Here is an 8,338-nt window from a genome sequence, read left to right as displayed (position 1 = left end):
TCTCATCACGGAACTTTCCGGCCAATCAGAATTTGCGTCCTCAAGAAATTAAACCATAATAAAGTACATGTATTTCTTATTAGGCTTTGTTAGGTCTTATGCGATTTCTTATAAGACCATAATGTAGGGATAATTATTGTGTATAATTAGGGTATACCTTCTGTCTAATAATAACAAACACATTATTTCTAATTATGCCTTATTAGGTCTAATTAGGTGTACCGTACCCACAACGCAGACAACAAACAACATTTCTACATTAAACCAAAAATATGAATAATTCTGGGAAAACAAAATGCATTACCGTTTAGTTCCAGAAAGAAAACATTAAGTCAAACACAGATCCTACGAATACACACACAGCTCGACCTCAGTGTGTTTTTGCAAACTCCTTTAACAAACAATAAGTCCCCCTTTGGCTCACTGTCTCTCTGTGGCTCTATACTTCAGCCCTTCCTTCCTCTTCTGCCAAAAGTTCCCTCCTCTTTCACTCTCTCTATGTTTCAATATTTTTATTAAACAGAAAAACATGAACTTATAGCACATGGACACAACATACGACACTTAACCCATTTTGGGCGGGAACCCCCTTCTGTAACAGTCCCCCCCCCCCTTTTTCCTCTATTAAACACTTGGAAGGTTCTTAGAAGGCTTAGATCAAGATCTATAAGACATTCATAATATCAACCATAATCTCTTCTTTTGTTTCCCCATTTTTGAGTGGTGTAAACCACTCCTACAACTGGCTTTGTTAGTTTACGTGTCTGTCTGTCTGACGTCTGTCTGTTCGTACCAAAAAATGAGCATGGTTGCTATGGTCACCCAGTTCACACGGGTGTGATTTCATTACGTCAGACATTACGTCAGACCACAGTTGATCAGTCTATATAAGACCTTACACCACTCAGTTCACACGGGTGTGATTTTTTTCTCTATTAAAACTCATTCATTAATTTTTTTTTTTTTTATTATAAAAAACACGAAAAACACGTCCTTGGCGCTCCAGGACATCATGAAAAAGAAGTTAAATAAGTCCTTGGCGACTATTGAGTTAAACACTTGAAGAAGGCTTAGATCAAGATCTATACGACATTCATAAGATCAACCATAATCCCAAATGAGTTTGACAGTACAATAACAGGACATAAAACAAAAAATATATGTGAATCATAAAATACATAATATGCCAAAAGGCCATAAGGACAGAAAGTATATACAAATCACAAGTACATATTCACAGTTTCACACCAAGTTGAGTATAATAGACATCACAATATATTATAGCTGCCACCATCATCTCTAATCTGATCGCTGCCTCCCCAGTGGTAATGAAATGAAATGAAATCTATATTTACCCAGGGTATCTGGGCTAAGCTCAAGAACTTGTTTCCAGCCAGGCCCTGCTCATAGAACACATTTCATCGTAGTGGTTGATGCCTTGTTCAAGGGCATTTCAGCGGTGGTAATTTTAACGTGTCGGACGGCTGATTCGAACTGGGAACCTTCCGGTATCTAGACCGCGCCGCTATCCGTTCGGCCACCGCTGCCCATGGTATGTCATCTAACTGGCCTTATAAAAATATACTCGACTCCCTGGAATGGTAAGGGCTAGCATAGAGAGAATAAATATTTATACTCAACTCCCTGGAATGGTAAGGGCTAGCATAGAGAGAATAAATATTTATACTCAACTCCCTGGAATGATAAGGGCTAGCATAGAGAGAATACATATTTATACTCAATTTCCTGGAATGGTAAGGGCTAGCATAGAGAGAATAAATATTTATACTCAACTCCCTGGAATGGTAAGGGCTAGCATAGAGAGAATAAATATTTATACTCAACTCCCTGGAATGGTAAGGGCTAGCATGCTAGAGAGAATAAATATTTATACTCAACTCCCTGGAATGGTAAGGGCTAGCATAGAGAGAATACATATTTATACTCAACTCCCTGGAATGATAAGGGCTAGCATATAGAGATATTTCTGACATCAGAGTTGACAAGATGCCCGTCAGGCATCACACACGTCTTGCCACATTTTCTGTCTTGCCACAAGATTTTTTCCCTCTCTCTCTTTCTCTCTCTCTATAGGCGGCCCATGGTATAATAATATCTGACCCGCTGTAAATAATTTACAAGATCCGACTGTCCCACATAAGATAATATCCTAATTTAGAATCTACCACCACCTTTTTATCCATATTTAAAGTGAATGTTGTTTCACAACTCTTTGAACTACTTTGGTGTTCAAGGTTCAAACGTTCAAGCGTTTTCCTTTGCCTGCATGTTTTGTTGATTGGATCTTCTTCGATAAAAGTCGCTGAGGCTGAATGAGAGCCTGTTAGGTGAGCTCTAGACTGTTCATCTACTGATTCACCACATGGGTGTGTTCTGTAATTTATTGCTCATAACTAATTTATAATTATGTGTACAGGTGACAGTTTGTTGACAGCCATGGCAATGCAATTTGGTTGATTATTTGGGTGTAAGATATTTTTCGTGGCTTTCGCCTTATTTTTTATTTATTTTTTATAGAGAGTTAGGTATACAGTAGGCGGACAGGAAATGGGGAGAAAGATGGGGGGTGACACGCAGTAAAGGCCGTCGGGATCGGGAGTCAAACCCGCGGCACACTGCCAGACTGGATTACCAGCCAAGGTGCCCAGACGGCTACGCCCCAGAAAAGCAACAGAAAGCAACAAGAACACATCGAAACGTTAATAAAGATATATAAATAAATAAGGTGTAAATAAAGTAACCATTTTGGGCGGGAACACCTTTTGGTGTTTTAAGCATTATGTTGTGCTTTAGCTATTGAAAAATAGCAGATCTACAAGCTCGTAGTGCGGCACTCGGTGCCGCGCTATGAGCTTGTAGATCTGCTATTTTTGAAAAATCGTGAAAATGTGGTGCAAATCTTTTAATGTATATTCTTTCAGAGTGAACGTTTTTAACTCAAATCTTTGCTTCTGGGGGAGTCCCTGGAACAACATATTTTCAGATGGGGGTCAGCGGCCAAATACAGATAATTCTGGGGGTCCTTGACGTGGAAAAGTTTGAGCACCACTGAAACATACAGTAGGTTTATCAGAAAACTGTTTTTTTTAGAAGACATTTTTTAAGAATCGTCCTCAGGTCTAAATAGGTTAAAACTTAAGAAGTAATGGACACTGGCGAAAATGTCAGCTGAGCACTCATCAAATACCTTCAGTAGTGTGTCATAAAATGCACAGTAGCTCCCTTGCGTTCTTTGATATCCCCCCGAGGGGTCAATGGACGAGCAACATGCTGCCCCAACTTTTGGTGATTTAGTTTCTGTTTCTGTCTCTGTTTTCAAGGAGAGACGAGGTTGAGACTTGGCCAGGTGGCGCCCTGGCCTCGCCTTATTGTGAATACGCCTCTGATCCTGGGCTCTACACTCCCTCTGCCAACCTGGAGAGCAACGGACTGACCTCATGCTTCCTTCAATGCATGAGAAGTCCAAGTTCTTTTCACCTGACAGGTGGGAGTTTCCCCCTGGCTGGCCAGGGGGGAGGCAGGTTATAGAGACCAACGCGGATTACTGCGTATTTTTGAGCAGTGAAAGAGAGAAATTAAAAAAAAGAACAGTCAGTCGGGTGGTCAAAAGTGGGGGGGATGAAATCATCTATCTGTGAGAGTGGGGGTCGCGACGTACTCACAGTGAATGGTGGTGACGCGCCTGACCGTGCCCCCACCAAACAGGTACTTGTCTGAGTTGCATGACTGACATGCAGGGACACCAGGTGCCACAGAAAAAGGACTAGTTGCATGCATATATATATATAGTCTGTAGTTATGAATGCCTGTAGTGTACATAGATTTAGCGTTTTAAGCCAAAGCGATAATTTAAGCATAGATCTCTCTTCAACAAATGGGAGCCAGCGGCAGGCTTTTTCCAATTGCGGTCTTTTTCATAATTCAGTGTTTTAGGCAAAGCGATGCAGCCTAATTATTATATTAATGTTCATTCCATACCAAAACTGTGTCGCGTGCGCGCGATTCTCTGCGTGTGTTGACACTACACACACGCAGAAGAACTGGGAGGCGCGAGGGGTGCCCGGAGCAGTGTGGTAATCAGGTCTTTGCGGACGGACGGCATCAGAAATGTGGACCTCTATTAGGGGGCCTATCACGGGTAACGGACAAAGTCAGAGAGAGAAGGATGAGGCTGGCAGGGCACTGCGTCAGGCACCCAGAACTTGAGGCAAGTAAATTGCACACGGAACTATGTATTTTGTGTCCATATCACTACGCCCAGAAAATAGTTCCATGTGGTATGGGGGTCAAAGTTGAACAAAGGTAATATTTTAGAAATAGGTCAACAATACAAATTACGTTGTGGATTCATTTACTTTTGATGCGTGGCCCCAGTGCCCCCCACAAAATGAACGGAACTAGGCCTACTTAATATTCACCAAAACCAGAGCAGAACTCCCACCACGGGACTCGGGCAATCAGTTAATACAGTTGCAACCACTATATTAATGGCAAGTATTACACTTACTTACTTACTTAGGCCTTTAAATTCCCTGAGGAACATAGGCCATTGATGATTTTCCTCCATCCCCTTCGGTCTTGTGCCCTCCGCTCCAGTTGTTGCCATGACAGCCCTAGTTGCGCCTTCATCTCCTGCTCTGTGGTTCTTCTCCAGGTGGCTCTAGGCCTTCCTCTCTTCCTCTTGCCTTGCGGGTTCCATGTTAATGCATGTTTTGTGATTGATCTGTTGTGTCTACGCAGTGTGTGTCCTATCCATGTCCATTTCCTCCTCCTGATTTGTGTTTCAATTGTGTCTTGTGAAGTGAGGTCCCACAGGTTGGCATTGGATATGGTGTTGGGCCAGTAGACTCCTAGGAGGCGTCGGAGGCAGCGGTTGAAGAATGTCTGTATTTTGTTGAGTATGTTGGTAGTTATCTTCCAGGTCTCAGAACTGTATAGTAGGGTGGATTTGACATTTGAGTTGAAGATTTGCAGTTTGGTCTTGTGTGATATGTTTTTTGCTTTCCAGATTTTATTTAAGATGTTGAATGTGATCCTTGCTTTTCCGATTCTGGCACGGACATCCTCCTCCGTTCCTCCGTCCACAGCAATTATGCTTCCTAGATACGTAAAGCTGTCTACCTCTTCTAGTTGATTTTGGTCCATCGTTATTGGGGAGTTGTTTTTATTGTTGATTCTCATTACTTTTGTTTTTGATGCGTTGATTTTGAGCCCAAGCGAAGCAGCTGCTTTCTCAAGCTTGAATGACTTTTCCTGCATATGTTGGTGCGTGTGTGATAGGAGTGCTAGATCATCAGCAAAATCCAGGTCTTCCAGCTGTTCGGTCAGGCTCCACTGTATACCGGTTCTGCTATTGCTAGTTGTTTGCGTCATGATCCAGTCAATACAGAGGATGAACAGAAAGGGTGAGAGCATGCATCCCTGCCGAACCCCAGTCAGGACCTCAAAGGCCTCTGATAGGCACCCTTCATGGAGGACACGACATTGCATCCCCCGGTAGGTGTTCTTGATGATGTTAATCAGTTTTGGGGGAATGCCATAGTGTGCCATCAGTCTCCACAGCATCTCCCGATCCACGCTGTCAAAAGCTTTTTCAAAATCTATGAAATTTACATAGACAGGAGAGTTCCATTCTATAGACTGTTCAATGATTACCCTGAGTGTGGCTATTTGGTCTGCACAGGATCTGTTATTCCTGAAGCCAGCCTGGTTTTCCCTCAGTTTACCATCAACTGTCTTTTGAAGTCTCTCCAGTAGGATACGGTTGAGCACCTTCCCTGGAGTTGAAAGCAGCATTATGCCTCTGTAGTTTTTACACTCCCTGAGGTCTCCTTTCTTGGGAATCTTAACAATGATGCCATCTCTCCAATCTGATGGGACATTTTCTTCCTCCCAGATGGTTTGCATGAGATGGTAAAGCATGTTGGTGGAAGTTTCAATGTCTGTCTTGAGGGCTTCAGCGGGAATCTCGTCTGGCCCCTCTGCCTTACCTCCTTTCAGGGCCTTGATGGCCTTCTTAATTTCTGTCTTGGTGGGGGGGTTGCAGTTTATCTCCAACAGGTTTGTGGCTGGTGGGATATCTGCTGTCTGTTGGGGGGGTGGTCTGTTGAGCAGTGTTCTAAAGTGTTCTGTCCACCTCTTCAGTTGGTCTTCTTTAGTTGTGAGTAGTGTACCCTGTGTGTTTTTAATGTGTGCTTGTGACTGTTGAAACTTGCCTATGAGTTTTTTTGTGGTCATGTAAAGTTCTTTGAGGTTGTTTTTACCTGCTGCCTCCTCTGCCTGTTGTGCCAGATCCTCAATATACTTCTTTTTGTCCCTTCTGACACTTTTCTTCACTTCTTTGTTTACTGCTTCATATTCTTTCTGTGCTTGGGCCTTTGTTGCTCTGGTTTTACTCCTGTTTAATACTTCCTTCCTTTCCCTTCTCTCCCCCACTTTTTTGTATGTGTCCATAGAAAGCCACGGTTTGTTCTTTGCCTTCCTTTTCCCTACCACTTCCTCACATGTCTCTTTCCATATGGTTTTCAAACTAGTCCATCTATCCTCCACTGATGTAGGGGTTTCCTGGTTTTGCAGATCTTGTAGTGCTTGGAACCGGTTGTGTAGTGTGACTTTGTACAGTTCTGTTGTGCCTATATCCTGAAATTGCTGTATGTTGAATTTGGCTCTTCCTTCACTATGTGTTGTGCGTTTTAATTTCAACTGGATTTTTGCTGTAACTAGGTGATGGTCAGATCCAGCGTCAGCTCCCCTTTTAACTCTGACATCCAACAAAGAGCGCCTAAACTTGTGGCTAATGCAGATGTGGTCAATCTGGTTTTCTGTTACATGGTCAGCAGACACCCAGGTTGCTTTATGAACATCCTTGTGTTGGAAAATTGACCCCCCAATGACTAAGCTGTTGTCTGCACAGGCTGCTGCAAATCGTTCTCCGTTTTCATTCATGGTTCCTAGTCCTTGTCTTCCCATGTTTTGTTCATAGCCAATGTTGTTTCCTCCTATCTTTGCATTCATGTCTCCCATCAGAATCATGATGTCTTTTCCTTTTTTGGTCTCAAGTATGTGATATAGTTGGTTGTAAAAGTGTTCCTTGATTTCATCATCTGCATCGTTTGTGGGAGCGTAGCATTGTACTACCTGGAGGTTTATTTTCTTATGTGTAGTTTGGAATTTGGCTGTTATAATCCGTGAGTTGACGGGTTCCCAGCTGATGAGGGCCCTCTGAGCTTCTGTGGAAAGCATGAATGCAACACCCTCTGTATGTGGTGCCGAGTCTTCTGGGTGTCCAGAGTACAGTATGGATTCTCCGCTTGCCAACCTGACCTGCCCTGACTGGAGCCATCTGGTTTCGCACAGCCCAAGGAGAGAAAGTCTGTACCTCCTCATCTCCTCCGCTATTATTGCCGTCTTTCCGGCTGCATACATGGTTCTCACGTTCCATGTAGCAATGTTGGTGGGTCGTCTAGGGGTCAGAAGCTTCGAACGCACTGTCTCCTTGCGGTTTTCCATGTACGTCGTCATTTTATCTTCAGTGTAGGGCACTGAAGATGCTTCCTTTCCAAGACGTTGGGGTTTGAAGTTTATCGCAAGTATTACAGCTTAAGTTAAAACATTTGTGAACTCTCCCTTTAACTGATGTGTGCCTATGTTTCCTATTCAATATCCATATTGATTTCCATAAAAGTCTGATATCAGACTACATCACAAATTATTCTAAATTGTCAATCCCTTTAATCACCCACCTCAGTGGAGCCCTCTTTCACTCTGTCTCTGTCTCTCACACGCAGCGGCACGCGCACAACAACAGAACATGCTGTTGTGGGCAGTTTGCACAGACGCTTACACACGGGAGGAGTTGGTCACTAAATAATTCCACATCAGTCGAATTACAGTGGTGCTTGTAGATCTGCTACTTGTGAAGTTCTTTGAAAATGAAGTACACGATTAATTGTGAATAAGAGAAATACATTTTATACTAACAGTTTTTATTTTTCACTTTTTTACAATTGTTATTATAATAAATATATTATTACAAGCAGGTACAAGCATTTTGTTATGTCACATGTGACATAACAAAATCATATAAGAAAACTTTCAGAGCAAAACATAGAAAGGTAAAAAGAAAAGAAGAAAAAAAAATGAATTGCTGTTATGGCCGATAACCAATATAACCGATGTCAATATTATCTCATTCTGTATTAAAACATTATAAATGTGTCCATTCTGAAAAAAGGGCTTATAAACACTGAATTTGAAAAAAAATCAATGCCCATTCCAAAACCAGGGATGCACCATTATTGACATGTTGGCCCATATC

This window comes from Electrona antarctica, assembly GCF_951216825.1.
Source record: "Electrona antarctica genome assembly, chromosome: 2".
NCBI classification, from domain to species: Eukaryota; Metazoa; Chordata; class Actinopteri; order Myctophiformes; family Myctophidae; genus Electrona; species Electrona antarctica.
This window is presented reverse-complemented; position numbering follows the sequence as displayed.